This window comes from Lissotriton helveticus, chromosome 7 (genome assembly GCF_964261635.1).
Source record: "Lissotriton helveticus chromosome 7, aLisHel1.1, whole genome shotgun sequence".
NCBI classification, from domain to species: Eukaryota; Metazoa; Chordata; class Amphibia; order Caudata; family Salamandridae; genus Lissotriton; species Lissotriton helveticus.
In genome coordinates this window covers 1591471490-1591490336 of record NC_136068.1, presented here as the reverse complement: position 1 = coordinate 1591490336, position 18847 = coordinate 1591471490, and positions in this window count along the sequence as shown.

Sequence of the window (18847 nt, the reverse complement as noted above, 5' to 3'; positions counted from 1 at the left end):
CACTGGCTATGAGTCTCACAACTTGGAGCACAGTCTTGTTCGCTAGCTATGAGTCTCACACCTTGGAGCACATTCTCGTTCACTGGGCATGTCTCACACCTTGGAGCACAGTCTTGTTTGCTAGCTATGATTCTCACAGTTTGGAGCACATTCTCGTTCACTGGGTATGAGTCTCACAGCTTGGAGCACAGTCTTGTTCACTACCTATGAGTCTCACACCGTGGAGCACAATCTCATTCACTGGCTATGAGTCTCACACCTTGGAGCACATTCTCGTTCACTGGGCATGTCTCACACCTTGGAGCACAGTCTTGTTTGCTAGCTATGATTCTCACAGTTTGGAGCACATTCTCGTTCACTGGGTATGAGTCTCACAGCTTGGAGCACAGTCTTGTTCGCTACCTATGAGTCTCACACCGTGGAGCACAGTCTTGTTCACTGGCTATGAGTCTCACACCTTGGAGCACAGTCTTGTTCACTGGCTATGAGTCACACACCTTGGAGCACAGTCTTGTTCGCTACTTATGAGTCTCACACCTTGGAGCACAGTCTTGTTGACTACCTATGAGTCTCACAACTTGGAGCACAGTCTTGTTCGCTTGCTATGAGTCTCACAGCTTGGAGCACAGTCTCGTTCACTGGCTATGAGTCTCACACCTTGGAGCATTCTCGTGCACTGTGTATGTCTCACACCTTAGAGCACAGTCTTGTTCACTGGGTATGTCTCACATCTTGGAGCACAGTCTCATTCCTTAGCTATGGTATTTCACATCTTGGAGCACAGTCTTGCTCACTGGCCATGAGTCTCACACCTTGGAACACAGTTGCGTTCACTGGCTATGAGTCTCACACCTTGGAACATAGTCACGTTCACTGGCTATGAGTCTCACACCTTGGAGCACAGTCTTGCTCACTGGCCATGAGTCTCACACCTTGGAGCACAGTCTTGTTCACTGGCTATGAGTCTCACAACTTGGAGCACAGTCTTGTTCGCTAGCTATGAGTCTCACACCTTGGAGCAAAGTCTTGTTTCCTATGAGTCTCACACCTTGGAGAACAGTTTTGTTCACTGGCTATGAGTCTCACACCTTGGAACACAGTCTTGTTCGCTATCTATGAGTCTCACAGCGTGGAGCACAATCTCGTTCACTGGCTATGAGTCTCACACCTTGGAGCAAATTCTCGTTCACTGGGCATGTCTCACACCTTGGAGCACAGTCTTGTTTGCTAGCTATGATTCTCACAGTTTGGAGCACAGTCTCGTTCACTGGGTATGAGTCTCACAGCTTGGAGCACAGTCTTGTTCGCTACCTATGAGTCTCACAGCTTGGAGCACAGTCTTGTTCGCTACCTATGAGTCTCACACCGTGGAGCACAGTCTTGTTCACTGGCTATGAGTCTCACACCTTGGAGCACAGTCTTGTTCACTGGCTATGAGTCTCACACCTTGGAGCACAGTCTCGTTCGCTATGAGTCTCACACCTTGGAGAACAGTTTTGTTCACTGGCTATGAGTCTCACACCTTGGAGCACATTCTCATTCACTGGGCATGTCTCACACCTTGGAGCACAGTCTTGTTTGCTAGCTATGATTCTCACAGTTTGGAGCACAGTCTCGTTCACTGGGTATGAGTCTCACAGCTTGGAGCACAGTCTTGTTCGCTACCTATGAGTCTCACACCGTGGAGCGCAGTCTTGTTCACTGGCTATGAGTCTCACACCTTGGAGCACAGTCTTGTTCGCTACTTATGAGTCTCACACCTTGGAGCACAGTCTTGTTGACTACCTGTGAGTCTCACAACTTGGAGCACAGTCTTGTTTGCTTGCTATGAGTCTCACAGCTTGGAGCACAGTCTCGTTCAGTGGCTATGAGTCTCACACCTTGGAGCACAGTCTTGTTCACTGGCTATGAGTCACACACCTTGGAGCACAGTCTTGTTCGCTACTTATGAGTCTCACACCTTGGAGCACAATCTTGTTGACTACCTATGAGTCTCACACCTTAGAGCACAGTCTCATTCATTAGCTATGAGTTTCACACCTTGGAGCACAGTCTTGTTCACTGGGTATGTCTCACATCTTGGAGCACAGTCTCATTCATTAGCTATGGTATTTCACACCTTGGAGCACAGTCTTGCTCACTGCCCATGAGTCTCACACCTTGGAACATAGTCTTGTTCACTTGCTATGAGTCTCACACCTTGGAACATAGTCTTGTTCACTGGCTATGAGTCTCACACCTTGGAGCACAGTCCCGTTCACTGGCCATGAGTCTCACAACTCGCAACACACAGTCTCAGTCATAGGTGGGAGTCTACCTCAATGGGTGTGAAGCTTTTGCTTTGGAGAACAATCTCACTTGGAGTGAGTGTGAGTGTTGTACTTTGGAATGCTGTTTACCCCATGAGTGTGACTCTTACGCGCTGGAGAGCATTTGTACTCATTGATTAGGCATGAGTCTTACACCTTTGTGAAACAACATATAACTTGCAGGATAGCATATGTTAATGGGTAGGTACCTATCTCAGTAGGTATCAATCTTATACCTTAGATCAGAGGTCTTCAAACTTTTGTCGACTGAGCCCCCCCATCTAAACCTTTGTACACGTCGAGCCCCCCCACCACCACCACCTGACAAAAAAGTTCTGGAAGCTGGTACTCTGCATCATTGATGGCCATTCCCTCCTGCAGAGCTCAAAAAAATTACATTGGTGCTTTGTTTTTCACATAAAACACAACATTTAGGATAGATTAGTAAAAACACTCCCAAAACACAGGTAAGGGGTGTGCCTGTTTTTCTCCACAGAGACAGTCAATGTGTGGATGGATTCTTGCTTCTGCCATCCTCAGGTTGTGCTCCACTTCCAGTCTTGAGCAGTGCCTGGAAACGGGAGTGCTCACAAAAGTTTGTAATATATTTTTTGCTGTTTTATATAGCGCGAACATGACCCAAAGGTATTGGAGCGCCTTACAGGAGCATCTTTTACATTACACAAGCACACATGAATTTCTTGTAAGCACAGGAATATTAAGTGATTTAGCCTAGGATCACATGAGGTTGAGCCGATGCCAAGACTCGATCCTGGGTCACCAGAACCAAAGTCAGCAACTATGGCATTATCTCCAAATCCGCTCCTCCTTGAAGCCTCCAACGTTCCCACTAGTAGTAGGAGCGAAGCTTTAAAAAAATAAAACAAAAAGCTCTGCACTCTTACCTGCCAGAGAATGAAATCTTCAGGAAAGATACAACCGTTGTAAATTCCTTGCAGTAAAATGCAGTAGCTGCTAGGGTACAAACCAGGATAACCTTGAGGGGTAAGGATACAAGAGCGAGGCAAACGGCAGCAACCATGAGGCAAAAGGGAACAGTGAAGAAGTGCTGTTTCATTAGCAAAGTTGAAGTATTTTGCAACTTTATGTATACAAAATTTGCGGCACTCCCTGGCATCTCTCCTGCTGTCCCGTTCATTGGAGGAACGTCAGTGCTGAAGTCAAAGCAGTGCTCTGCTGCAGGAACTACATGCTGATTGGCGATTCTGAATGACTACTCCAATCAGAGAGCCCTAACTTGAGAGGGGGGGTTGAAAAACAGGCAACGAAAGTACTTCTGACGTGGGAAGCAACCAGGGGTGCAACTAGACCCGAACTTCGGGGTTGGGGGGCTAAGACTCCCAGTCAGGGCTGACCCTAACACTGGTCGCCCACGGTGAAACAGTCTTTTTGAGCACCCCTTTTCCTATTTCCTCCTTCTCCATGAATTCCCTCACTACCAGCCGCGGGCCGTGGAGGGAGTTACGGTGGGGCAGGGAGGCGGGGAGGGGGAGGGGCGGGGTGGAGGGTGCTAAAAACAGGCATATGGATCATTGCAGGTAAGTAAACAATTTAATTAATAAAACAAAATTCGTAGCGCGCACTGCATGGCAAAAAGCAATGCTGTGCGCGCTACGAATTTCGTTCTATTAATTAAATTGTGTACTTACCTGCAATGATCCATATGCCTGTTTTTAGCACCCTCCACCCCGCCCCTCCCCCTCCCCGCCTCCCTGCCCCACCGTAACTCCCTCCACGGCCCGCGGCTGCTCACTACCACTTGCCAACAATGCACCTCATCTCTCTATAGCCCCTTTCTGACCAACATTTCACTTTTTTATAGGGATACCGTAGTTCACAATACACTCAGTTCTGTGATCTGCATGGTACACGTTCTTTGTAGCAGGCACATTAGCCCTCTGCGCTGTGTGGGTGACAGGAGTGCCCATGTGAGTGCAGGGTGAATGATCCGACAGTGTGAGAGTAGGGTGAGAGGAGTGACTGCAGGGTGAGTGAGGTGACCAAATGAATTTGGGTGCAGATGTAAGTGCAGAGTGGGACAAATGAATGTATGGTTAGTGATGGGCTTGTTTGAGTGAGATTGCATATTGAGCAGTGAGGGGAACAGGTGAGTGAAGTATCACATGAGCAGGGTGAGTAGTGTGCTCATGTGACTGCAGGGTGAGGTACAGGGTGAACAGCGCAAGAGCATTGTGAGTGCAGAGTGATCGCTGTGAGTGCAGAGTGATTGCTGTGAGTGCAGAGTGATCGCTGTGAGTGCAGGGTGATCAGTGTGAGTGCAGGGTGATCAGTGTGAGTGCAGGGTGATCAGTGCGAGTGCAGGGTGATCAGTGTGAGTGCAGAGTGAGCTGTGTGTTCATGTGACAGCAGGGTAAGTGGAGGGAGAACGATGTGAGTTCATGATCAGTGACATAAGTGCAGTGTGGTGTCGCAGGGTTTCTGTTCTCACACAGAACTGTGCACAGAGGAGTGGAACCTCGGCGAATTAGGGTGACCCAAAACTCACTTCAGTACCCAACTCACCCCTTACCGAGCTAGCTACAGTGTCTCATTGGAAATATCAAACTCCCAATGTTTAGACAAACCAGAACATGAACTTACTGTACCTCAGGGTACGTGGAACTCATGAACACTCTTTCGTTATATTACCATTACAAACCAGAACATGGAGTAAAGAAGACACATGTGCATTTGAAATGTTTATTTACTAATGCCGTCTTCTCAGGCGCAGTATCTTAGATAATACAAGTATACTTATTATCAGTAGCAAAATTACCAGCATAGTTACTAAGACATAAAAAGCGAATGGTGACAGCATGTCAACATACTGTAATGAATAAGAGTTAACAACACTTATATCTCACCCTCCCTAACACATATATTATATTATTAGCTAAGAAGGTCTCTTTGGGTTGTTTTAGGGCGGGCCCATACCTTAGTGTCCTAGCATGAAGGAATCACATCAGCATACACCAGCTCTCTCTGCATGTGCACCGCATCAAGTGTGTTCTATGTGCCTCGTGCAAAGCAATATCAATCCCGCCTGAAGCCAGAGTTGGCAAAGGCTGCACTTGTGTTATGACTATGAAGGCGTGGAGATCAGACCTCATAACAATTCCATATCGTGTTGTTCCTGAAACTTCAGCACTCTTCGTGCAGACATAGTTTATTAAGCAAAGCTGATATCAGAGCAATAACATATTATTCTCACATACACCACGGCAAACTACTAGGTTGAAAGCTAAGTCAACAATTAAGTGTCGTGTGCAGAAGTTGAAAGACAGAAAAATGGCGTTTAAACCTCAAATGTACCTATGCTAACTTAACACGATATAAGGATATACAGGAGCTACATGACACCCCCCCATGATCCGAGAACGGACTAAATATGATAACAGAAGTGCCATCACATGAGAGCAGAACTCAACAGTAAACGAGCATGAATCGAAACTAAACATTAAAAAGTAATGCTAAAAAATAGCCCAAAAATATAACGTGGCTCAAGCCAATAGGCACGGAAATAATAAAAAATTGTTTGACAAATAAGTCAATAAAAACAATGAAATGCTATTTATCAGCACGTCCATCCGAGGCAGTGTCTATGATAAAACTGTATATGAAAAGTAAGCAGCAACAGCCTCCAATAGGAAATCACTGTCCTCATCCGAAAACAGTTCAGCCATCCAATTCAAAAGATGAAAAGAACATACGTGTTCTCCCAGCACCGGATCCTCTATAACCATCAGAGGAAAGCTCGGTGGGTTTTCAAGAACACTTAAGTCCAAGAAATTCTGTGCTGCCGACAATATATCCCAGGGACCCATTAGTCCATGCGCCACTGCTAAGGCCATAATCCTCTCGTCAGAACAAACCAACTCGTGAGCAATGATAGGACTCATCAGCTGATTAAAATCGACGTCAGGAGAAACCGGTCCGCAGAGACACAAATCAATGGCCCAATGGAAATCACAGGTCAGGCAGTGAAATACAGGCTGGACACAGGTGAAGTAGGAGAATCGAAAAGATAATCCATAAGCCGTGCTCAATGTCGCCAACGGCAGTGTGCCATAATATTCAAGCATGCGGTTGTGAAACCGCGTCAGTAGCTGTTGCGCGGGGTCTTGCACTGGAAGGACATCCATATTTAAAGAGACAAAAAACCACTAGTGCGCCAGCTGCTAATGCAAGTAAAAACGGGAACCCTCCAAACAAGGATGAAAAAATAGAATGGAAGAAAGTAGGGATGACTCCAAAAATCTTTTCAAAGGAAGTCACGAGACCACTGCTAACAACTTTAAAAAAATGTGCAAGGCCTTTTGTGGAGGATGCGTTAAAGATAGTTCGAACCATCGCTCCGAAATGCAAAGGCAAATCAGTATTCAAAAGAGCCTGAACCACTGTACGGGTGTTTGCAATGTGAAGCACGAAAGTTTCACGGGCCGAGCTCAAGGCCACCTCTTTCTGGGACAAAAGAGCCCTTATTCTTGCCATGCCGCTGAATTCTGCTCCCAAGGTTGGTATCTGTGGCCAGATGGAAGACTCCCTATGTTCACGTGTGGGAGGATAAAGCACATTTCTGCAGCAAATAACCCGCTCACTTACTGTTACTATGAAAGCTATACCTTTAATTAACCCACAACAGTTTTCATTATTGAGCATTAAATAACTACCATTCTCTAATAATTTAAACGTGGGGATGATAGCAGGAACTGGCGTGCCATGTAAAACGCAAGCCATATTCGGTCGGTCCTTGTTGCATGAACCGTGTAACTGTATGTGTCTACACATTAAAGAATGATCTGGCGTCTCAGTGCACTCCTCCCCTGTCAGATAAACTTCCTGGTCATCCTTAAAACATCTGTATGTGTATGGGAGTGACCAGACTTCATGAAGGAAACCGCTACCTAAAGGTTCATAACGACCTATGGGTACATATTTCATACAATTTGAAAACTTATATAAAGCAAAAGGCAGCGTTATTAAACCGTGGATAAGCCACGTTGCAGCAGTGGCTTCAGCCACGGAAAAAGGTAAAGATTCTAACCTTTCAATATGTAACATAGAAAAGGAAGCATCACGCATTGAAAGTAAGCGTTGTTTGTCAGTCAAATTAAACGGTGCAAATAAAAAAGAAACGTTCATGTACCCCCAGGGAACTTTACCCATTTATAGAGTTTGAAGGGTCCATGCAAACTGCATGATTGATCGTAATTGATTTTGACCATGGTATAATACTGACACTTCATCATGTACAATATCGACGACTGATGACACAATATTATCCAATGTGTAAATTCTAGAGGAAAGCACATTAATGCTATTGTCAACAACTGCAAGCACTTTCTCAAGATTCGCTTGATCAATAGCCCTAAGGCGTGTAGCAGCCTCAATCTGTGATAGCTTCCAAATTTCATTGTAAACCCCATATAACCACCTTTTCGACCTGCCACTAGCCGGGCCTTTAATGAAATCATTCAAGTCCACGTCTGCATTTAGTTTAGAAAGGTGATCCTTAACCGCAGGTAAAGTTGAATGTTTCAGCCAATGTTGACACAATTTGCCTACAGAATACGAGGTGACAGTATGACCTAAGTTAAATCGGGGATCAGATCTAACAGTTTTAAAACCGTCAGTTAAATTCAAAAATCTATGTTGGCAAGAATCAGCACTACGGTGCCAAAGCAGCCAACCCTTAGGATTCATACTGGAAATGTTAAAGGAGGAATTAAGAAGTAGAGTCTGTAATTCTCTAATGGACAACTGAGTAAAATTACTCCAACCATCATATTCCTCCAACTCCGGGAAAGAAGGAGTGTTTAACTTTTTAGAAGTAGCCAATCCAAAGCATGTGGTCTAGGAAATCGTTTCATTTAGAAACAACATATGATTCGGGATGAGACATGCGCGGTGCAAAGCCTCAGTGCCTCGTACCTGCCAGGCCCTTGAACCCCAAACCGATTTAAGGTCTATTGTATCCTTCCATAACTCATAGCCTCCAGTAACTAATCGATCAAGGAAGGCCTTCGAATACAACAATTTAGTATCGGTAAGTCTAACCTTGGACATTGGCATTTTTTGAAATTTAAAATAAAAGGACTCGGGATTGGACTGGTTAAAGTCAGTAAAGTAAGTATACTTCTTTAGAAACGTTTCAGAACTCCCTTGTTGAGGTGCTGGGCAATGTTCCCACTGAGTAAAGTTAACAGTATCCCTTCTGGATGATGTTTTGTGTAAGAAGTGATTGCCATAATGCTGGTAGCAGAATAATTCACCATAATTAGCAGATTCCAAATATAAATCCTCAGCATCAAAGGCAGCATAGTATTGTAAATCAGAAAACAAAGTTTCTACAGCATTAACATCCCAGTCATCAGAACGAATGTTCTGTTTCACCACATCCCCCATATTTACTCTAAGTACATTAGGAACATTAACGACTTCCGTTGGGCCATGAATCTGAAACCGAACTGCATCCCACACGATTCCATCAAGGACAGGCCATGCTGTGATGTTAACCAAAGTCAAGTCTCTTTTTAATCTGTGTGTAGAATGTGACGAGGATAGCGGGGCCAAAGTTCCATTTAGATGAGTAATGCATGTTCTTTCCTCCACATAGTGGCCATTCATGATTCGAAAAAAATAAAACACAAAACCAATTGACATAAAAAGGTAAACTGAAAAAAGGACCAGCCAAATGTATGTCCAAGGGGGTATCAAAAAATGTCTTTTAAACAGGCTCGCATAAACTGCAAAACGAGAGGGTTTCTTTGAGGCAAGTGAAACAGAGTCAAATGAAAATCTGGATTCCGTGGCCAAACGTGCCTGTAGGTCAGGTATGGACAGATCAGTGGGGTAGGCATAGTCTATCTCATCAATGTTAGTTCCGGGTAAATTATTTAATAAAGGACTGGAAAGAGCAGGTAATTCGATGGCCACTTCAGGTTCAATATTAGAAGCAGTGGGCATAACTGAATTTCTCACAATGGAAGGACAGGAAACAGCCGGTGTCATGCTAAGAAGAATCGGCCACTCTGTGTATCTTGACATTGTCAATTGAAATAAACCTGTTTTCCTTACGACCAGGAAGTGGTGGTAAAATGACTGTCCTTGTGCCCTTCACTCCAAGGACAGGAACCGGAGCTCGATAGGAAGGTCCAAATTCTTTCTTGTTATCGATCTTCTCTCGAACCAGTTCGCCAACTTGGGGTAGCCAGCCAACTACCGGGATCTGCAACGCATCATCCGACGTGGAGGGCAAATGTTCCTTTGCAAGACTGTCTCTGGTCTTTTGTAGATTCTGTAAAACATTGCAATGTTCATCTGCGTCAAAGCAAGTGGCGCGAACCACACAGTCTAGACCGTCAAGGTCAGGGACGTACATCTTGATGCCAAAGAGCATTTCGTATCGGGTCCGCCCACCCAGAGACCTTCTAGGGAGAATATTAAGAGCACGCTGCACGCCATAGAGGTGAGCCAGCCAGTTTCTGCCAGTGCCTATAACTCGGGCTGTCAAAGATTGCTTTAAATCACGGTTCATTCGCTCAACTACACTGTTACCCTCAGGTCTGTAGGGAGACGAAAACTTGACTTGGACCCCCAATGAAGTCATGGCATCCTTATACGCCTTAGAGGCGAAAGCCGGACCCTGATCCGAATGGAAGGTACCACAGGCAAAAATCCCTATAAAGATACGCAAATCTCTAATGACAGTCCGTGAATCAGCGCTGCGATGTGGCCATACCCACACAAAGCGTGTGCATGAGTCAACTGCTACTAAGATGTACTTATACGCAGTATCAGATGAAAAAGGACCGCAGTGATCTAAATAAACACAACCTAGCGGTTTATTAGAAATGTACAACTGAGTCTGTGGCGGACGCGTAGCAGTTGAAGGTTTAATCTGCTGGCATATGTCACAAAGAAGGACATAATCACGCGTCTGTTTGTACAGTCCCCGCCACCAGAAACGTTGTTGTAATTGAGTTACAGTGGCCGAGACGCCCGCATGCGCAGACGCCACACCTTCATGTGCCGCTGTAATCAAGTCTGCTCTGCGATCCGAGTTGGGAATCAGCCGTTCCCCAACGTCAGGAATTGTCACAAAAGGAACCTTTTCGGGACTTAAGTGGTATTTGTACTTCGAAGGGAATCCCGCAGGATGTTTACTTCCCTTCTCAGAGGCAGCAACTGCCGCCAAGATGTCGCTATCAATCTTGGTTTTGGATCTAGTAACCGCTGCAACTAAGTATGTAGATACTGCAGATTTCGCTGCCTCATCAGCAAGCGAATTGCCAACAGCGTGAACTCCTACACGCTGATGACCAAGAGTATGAATCACATAAACGAGAGGCAACATAGCCTTAAGCTCTGCCACTCGAACCCAGATCATTTTGTGTTTTATTGTGCTACCCTTGGAATCATGAAAATCATTTTGAATCCAAAAGAACAAGTTTTCATTGTAAGACTGGACACAGTAGTAAGAATCACTTACAATCAAAGTAGTAACACTTGGATCCGCGTACTCCAACGCTAGTAACAGAGCACGAAGCTCAGCCAATTGTGCGGTGCAATCGCCCAGGGGCAACGTGTGCACTTCCCTGGAAATGAACTCATCATTCAACATAGCACCGATTACAATGGCGCATGCGGAAACGTAGGCATGTTTAGAGCCATGCGCAACCTGCGCTGACCCATCAGTGTAAATGATGCAATGGAAGTCCTCCAAAGGTCGCATAGCCAGAGGAGCAGGATGAACAAATTCATACTGCAAGTACTCCTGCGACCGTAAGGAAGCGTCAAAAATAAACGTGACATCCGTGGATGTCAATGACGCAGCCCACTGAATCCACCGAGGGTGCAAAGCTTTTGAATTTGGTACACTGGCTTTTGTGACTGCCTCCAAATGAGGACAGGGTGTTACCACTAACATGCGCTTCCCCTGTGACAGAGCTCGTTCTTTAAGAATCGCCATCTGTACAGCAGTTAAAACTTTCTCCACAGTGGGAAACCGCAATTCAGCCGAAGTGTACAAGTGTGACTTGTAAGCAATTGGTACTATGTCACCTTCATTAAAAGTCAGGTACGTGAAACCCACCGCCCCTGGAATTATTCTTATCACCAGGTTGGTGTGATTATCACGAGTCAGTAAGTATTTAGAAGCGAGCAGATCAGCCTGCAAAGATTGCAAAATGGCCGTATGCTCAGGCAGCCAGCATGATTTTGAAAAAGTTGGTTGTATCAAAGCATACAAAGGCTTGATACGCTGGGCATATTCCGGAACATAAGTCCTGCCGAAATTCAAGAAGCCCAGCAAAGACTGTAATTTTTTCAGTGTTGTAGGAGCGCGCAACTGTGCGCATTTCTCCAGGAAGTGAGGAGCCAATCCTCGACCTTCATTGTTCAGCTCATAGCCGAGGAACAACACAGTGTGTTCTGCAATGTGCGATTTTGCAAAATTAAACTTGTAACCCATATCTGCAAAATTACAAATTATTGAATTCACTCGACACAGATGCATCCAAATTTCGTCGTCTGTGAGATAAATGTCATCCACATAAGAACATGCATCCGGGTCGATACTCTCCAATAGAGTGACTATTCTTGAGGTGAAGACTCCAGGACTATTTTTGTAGCCCATCGGGAGTCGCCGGAAGCGTTTTTGCACACCAGCGGACGTAAAACTTGTCCATTGGGAGCTAAAGCTATCCAGTCTGTGGGCATAAAAAACGTTGGATATGTCAAGCGTTGTCTTGAAACGCTTACGCACTAGACTATCCACTAGCGCAGAGCCGTGAGTATTCTGTACTGCACAGTTACGGCAATGCGAGTTCAAATGCCGGTAATCCAATACCAAACGATATGATCCGTCAGGCTTGGTCACAGTAAAAAGAGGATTATTCATCGGTGACACACATGTTTCAATAACTCCCTGATATTCCAATTGTTCAAGGATTTCTGCCACGGCAGCTTTAGCTTCACGCCGTATGGGATATTGAGGCTGAGGCTGCGGCTCAGACCGCAAAGGAATTTCGTGGCAAGGAGACAATTTATCCCAACCACATTGGTTGCGGTACAGAGCCGGCGCAAGAGCCCGAGCCCACTCTTCTGCAAAATGCTGCGCATGCTCAGTTGAGACAGTGTGCGCGAAACTGGGAAGGATTACCTCCTCCCCTCGTGGCGCCGCGAGCACAAAAGGTGGGGGCCAGTCAGCTTCAGAAAGCAAAATGTCGTACGTAGACGAAAGGTTCTCCCAAAATACCCCTCTGACAGTACGCTGTATGTCACCTTCAATTAACAGGACAATTTCAAAAAGTCTTTCAGGGGGAGCTAGTCTTGTATCGGCTGTTTCAATTACAACAAACACTTCAGTCGCTGTCACCCTCAGTAGTGGACGGAGCGCCTCTCTGACTATGGTTATCTCCGCCGCGCTGTCCAGCAAGGTCAGAGCCCACGTCAGATTCCGAAGCCGCGTTCTCACTATCTGTGGCATATCTATGCGCTGTCAAGGCTGCGACTTTCTTTTTCGCAAACTGCGGTCGCTTAGGCGTAGAATCCTCCTGCTTCACTGCGCCGTCCGTCTGGCGGGACTGACCACGTCCTTGTTGGCCACCACGTCCACGTCCACCCCCTCCTCCACCGGTCTTCGGGGCCGATGTTTCCTGAAAGGAACGAGGAGAGCGTTGATCAGAACCCTGAAATCGATCAGGTGATTTAATCATCGCGCGATCGCGCAAATCATAAACTTTCTCTGTCGGCGCAGGCGCCTGTAGTGCAGGAAAAGAATCCTGAGTCTGCTTATATTGCTTCCCCTGTGTCTGTTTCTTAGGCCAATTCTGTTTTTTGGACTTGGGTTGGACATCTGCAACTGCAGACTGTCCCTGAGGTTGTTTTTTCTCCTTTACTGAAAAATATTTCAGACCTCTACTTGTGCGGCCAATTGTCTTATAAGCGGCCACAACAATCTTTGCTAACTGACGGGGTTTATCGGCATCGGGCAGAGCAGCCAAAGCGTTCGACACCTGAAAGTTCACAGCATCTCCCTTAACATTGGAGAGTATGAGATCACTTACAATCTCAAAAGAACCACACTGGCCCATACCCAATTCAACCGCTGCCTCTGGACCGTGATCATTCTGAACACGTTTAATGATGTCAGGCAGGGCATTCATAGACGGGGTGCCGAAGCACCTCGTATAAACGCCCGCAAATGTTTTCCCCCAGCTTTCACAGTCAACAAGTTCAGGAGTTAAATCCTTCGGTAAAGTAATCGTCAACATTCTATGCTTATCAGCAGGAGTAGAATTCGGAAAAACCGCCTCCAGTTGATCAAGCTTCTCTGCTAGCCAGAACGGAAAGTCATCGTTGTCAACTGGACGTGCACCAAAAACCGAATTTACCATCACTGGATTGAGACGCATACCGCCTCGATCCATTGGAACGGCCGCACCCCCCTGGGGACCACCAGGTAGATGGCGACCGATGTATTGCACTAATGCTCGAATCACGGAAATGGAAACAACATGTAGCCTACGAATTTCTGCAAGGGTACAAGCGCCGTGATTCGGATGCGGGGTAAAACCACCCAACGCAGGCCAGTTTGTACCTGGAATTGAGAGTGGACCTAACCTCGCAGCGGACAAAGAGTGGGGGAGGGCGCCATCAAACCAAACTCGATGCTGCCAATGATCAATAGGTAGTTCCAGTGCCCTGTACGGTGTATACTCAGCCGGGACAGCTGAGGTGGTGTAGGAGTGGAACAAACCAGAAGTTGCGTCCACAGCCGGAAACGTAACCCAAGAGTAAAATAACTCGAAAGGCAACGCCGGATCTGCACCCACCACTAAAATCACAGCCATCCCATCCACCGGGACTTGGTACGTCTGAAGATGTGTGCGCACCGCTACGCGACTATGCTGCGCAATGGCCACCGCCGCCATGACAACACTGGAAACAAGAAAATACAAAGAATACTTTGTAGCACAACTGGGTAGTAATTCAAAGAAACCGTTTAAGAAAGAATCAAGCTTGAATAAGACCTATTTCAAAAAATAGGTAGGTTTCACCGACACCCCGCTTTCCGGAAACGGAGGTGAAGGGGTTAAGGTATGAACGATATACTACTTGAGTGTCATGATATAAGACCACCGAAACCGTTGGGCGCCATGTCGCAGGGTTTCTGTTCTCACACAGAACTGTGCACAGAGGAGTGGAACCTCGGCGAATTAGGGTGACCCAAAACTCACTTCAGTACCCAACTCACCCCTTACCGAGCTAGCTACAGTGTCTCATTGGAAATATCAAACTCCCAATGTTTAGACAAACCAGAACATGAACTTACTGTACCTCAGGGTACGTGGAACTCATGAACACTCTTTCGTTATATTACCATTACAAACCAGAACATGGAGTAAAGAAGACACATGTGCATTTGAAATGTTTATTTACTAATGCCGTCTTCTCAGGCGCAGTATCTTAGATAATACAAGTATACTTATTATCAGTAGCAAAATTACCAGCATAGTTACTAAGACATAAAAAGCGAATGGTGACAGCATGTCAACATACTGTAATGAATAAGAGTTAACAACACTTATATCTCACCCTCCCTAACACATATATTATATTATTAGCTAAGAAGGTCTCTTTGGGTTGTTTTAGGGCAGGCCCATACCTTAGTGTCCTAGCATGAAGGAATCACATCAGCATACACCAGCTCTCTCTGCATGTGCACCGCATCAAGTGTGTTCTATGTGCCTCCTGCAAAGCAATATCAATCCCGCCTGAAGCCAGAGTTGGCAAAGGCTGCACTTGTGTTATGACTATGAAGGCGTGGAGATCAGACCTCATAACAATTCCATATCGTGTTGTTCCTGAAACTTCAGCACTCTTCGTGCAGACATAGTTTATTAAGCAAAGCTGATATCAGAGCAATAACATATTATTCTCACATACACCACGGCAAACTACTAGGTTGAAAGCTAAGTCAACAATTAAGTGTCGTGTGCAGAAGTTGCAAGACAGAAAAATGGCGTTTAAACCTCAAATGTACCTATGCTAACTTAACACGATATAAGGATATACAGGAGCTACATGACAGTGGTCACTGAGTGCAGGGTGAGTGGGTGGTGTGAGTGCATGGTGATCAATGTGAGTACACTGTGATCCCTGTGAGTGCAGGGTGAGTGTGAAAGTGAAGAGCGAAAATGAGGAGTGAGTTGTCTGAATGCAGGTTGCATTCTCAGACACAGCTGAAGTTAATCAGCATGTTTAGCGATTAGACGCTACATCACTGCAATTACGCCAGCATTTGGACTTATTAGAACACTTTTAAGCGCATTTTTTTGAAACGTCCCGTTTTGTCTTTTATTTAATTCTTTTACTCACAGTTATTCCCTGTTTTTATCCCTGATCGCATTGCCTCACCTTAAACTGTGCCTCCACTGCTATTTCTGGCGGGCCGGTCCTTCGCGCTCCTGTAACAGGTGGGCGCCATCTTGGGTGGGTGTTGGGAAGCGCTGCATTGAGGCACGCTCTAGCAGTCAGGTGGACTGTCTAGAGGCTGCTTCGTGATCATTACTGCCCCGTGCTTACTATATAAGGAAGGCAGGAGGTAGGCTCTCCTTGATTAGACGCTACATCGCTGCAATTACGCCAGCATTTGGACTTATTAGAACGCTTTTAAGCGCATTTTTTAAACGTCCCGTTTTGTCTTTTATTTAATTCTTTTACTCACAGTTATTCCCTGTTTTTATCCCTGATCGCATGGCCTCACCTTAAACTGTGCCTCCACCGCTATTTCTGGCGGGCCGGTCCCTCGCGCTCCTGTACCAGGTGGGCGCCATCTTGGGTGGGTGTTGGGAAGCGCTGCATTGAGGCGCGCTCTAGCAGTCAGGTGGACTGTCTAGAGCACTACTTAAACCGGATAATATGGCGCGCAGCGAGTGCGCCGCAGTGACGCCGGAGTCACGCCAGAGTCCAGCCCGTCTGCGCCCGTCCGCGCTGAGGATGGGCAGGACGGCTGGACGTCAGGCCCAGGGAATGCTGATCCCTTTAGATATTCGACCCATACCCTGCTCGCGCTCAAACCCCCCAGACTCACATGCTTCCATACATGTTCCCCTGACGACATTTTACGCCCGCTATTGTGCGGCTGCCGGATGATACATATGGTAAGACCCTCATCCTCTCTATTTAGATATATACCTAAATCATCCACCTTTCCTAGAGCCATGAAACTAAAGGAAAATGGTATCATTTTAAATGCTCGTTCTCTTATTAAAAACAATATTTCATTCAGGGAATTTGTATCAGACAGGAAGCCCTCCCTGGTTTTTGTTACAGAAACCTGGGCAAAGGAATCCTCCGGTCCAGATCTTGTTGAAGCCATTCCAGAGGGATATCACCTGGCTCGTCAAGATAGACTGGGTCGGGTGGGAGGTGGGTTAGCTATTCTCTATGAGGACCACCTTCAGTGTCACACTGCCTCCATTACCGTCCCTATGGATAGTTTTCAAGCTCTTTACTTTTCTATAAAAGATGGTCATAGAGCCTTCTTTAATGGAATTTTGATATATCGTCCTCCGGGCTCACGCTCTGATTTTGGCCAACGGCTTCTCCATGTCCTAGAACCCTATTTTGGTCGGAAAGATCTTACAGTTCTTGGAGACTTTAATTTTCATTTGGAGAACTATGATAGTAGCAATACTATATCCTTGCTAGATGCTATGTCATCTTGTGGATTTGCCCAATTAGTTAAAGGGGCTACACATCGAGCTGGCCATATGTTGGACGGGATTTTTTCCAATGACGAGAGGCTCTCGATAAATGACTCTATCTCCTTGTCATGGTCCGACCACCTGGCTGTCTCATTTGAGTTAGTCTGTCCGCCTACTCAAACATTTAATAATATCTTGAGCAAAAAGGAAAGCCGCAGAAATTTTAAAAACATTTCTAACAGCTTCTTTACCCCATGGGCCCTCAATTTGCTTTCTCCCCAAGGGGAAAGTGTTTCCACAGCTGTCCTTCAGTATGAAAACACAGTGACTGAGGCACTGGATGAATTTGCCCCGAGTCGACTATGTCACCGAGCCAGGAAAAGGCCCTCCGCCCCTTGGTTCTCGGAACACCTCAGACTCCTTAGACAAGAAGTGAGGAAGCGGGAGCGACTGTGGCATTCTGGCTGGGACATAAAGGATAAGGAAGCCCATAAGACTCTGTTGAGGAAATACAAGGCGGAAATCATAAAGGCCAAACAAGAACATTTCACGGCTTTGACTACTTCCTTGACGTCGCCTAAGGAGCTCTTTAGGGTAGTCGATTCTCTTATAACCCTTCAAACCCCTGATCCCGTTGTAGCTTCCCAAGAGCTGTGCAATAATATTGCCTCTTTTTTCCAGTCTAAAATATTAGACATTTATTCAGCCTTGGAGCTTCAAAGATCTTCTATCATTGAGTCTCCCGCCCTGGGGAATATGGACCATGCCCCTGCAGAAATACTTTCCATGGGAACCCTAGACGCTTTTCCTCCTCTCTCCCTAGAGGATCTGGATATCCTTCTCAACAAAACTAAGTCGGGCTCTCCTCTGGATGTATGCCCCCTCAGGATCCTTAAACAGTGTAGGGATACTCTCCTCCCCCCTCTGGTCGATATTATGAACAGAGCAATGAGGGATGGTCATTTTCCCACTCAATGGAAAAATGCAGTGATAAAACCTCTACTTAAAAAGGCCACTCTGGATCCTGCGATTCTAAAAAATTATCGGCCCATATCATTGCTTCCAGCTCCAGCAAAGATGCTGGAAGCACATCTTAATAAACATCTTGCCGCATTTGTAGAGAGCTCGGGTTGTCTAGATTCATCACAACATGGTTTCAGGAGGGAACACAGCACCGAGTCGGCCCTCACCATAGTGTTGGACAATATCCGCACGTGTGTTGATGGGGGCCAGACCACCCTCCTGATCCTTCTGGATCTTACGGCGGCTTTTGATACCCTCTCTCCCTCAGTGCTAACATCTCGCCTGAGGGAGGTAGGGGTGCAAGGGCCAGCCTTAGCCCTACTCACTTCTTTCCTCAGTCATCGAGTGCAAAGAGTGAAGCTGGGGGAATATCTATCTCCATCCCGACCTGTGCAATGTGGGGTCCCCCAGGGGTCGGCTCTTAGTCCGACCCTATTCAACATCTATGTGACCCCACTTGCCAGGCTTATTAGATCTTATGGGATGGAGATAGTATCCTATGCGGATGACACTCAGATCCTCGTCTCTCTCTCCCAGTCAGGTGCTCCGACTGCCTCCAACTTTAGATCTTGCATGGAGGCAGTCGGACAATGGATGATTCACAATTCATTGAAACTGAATGGAGAGAAGACGGAGGTGATGGTGTTTGGGGGAAAAGATGACGTGTGGTCATCTTCCTGGTGGCCAGACTCATTAGGAGCCTGCCCCACCCCTGCCTCCTCCGCGAAAAATCTTGGGGTCATGATTGATCCTGCCCTCAACCTAGGTAAACAGGTTAGT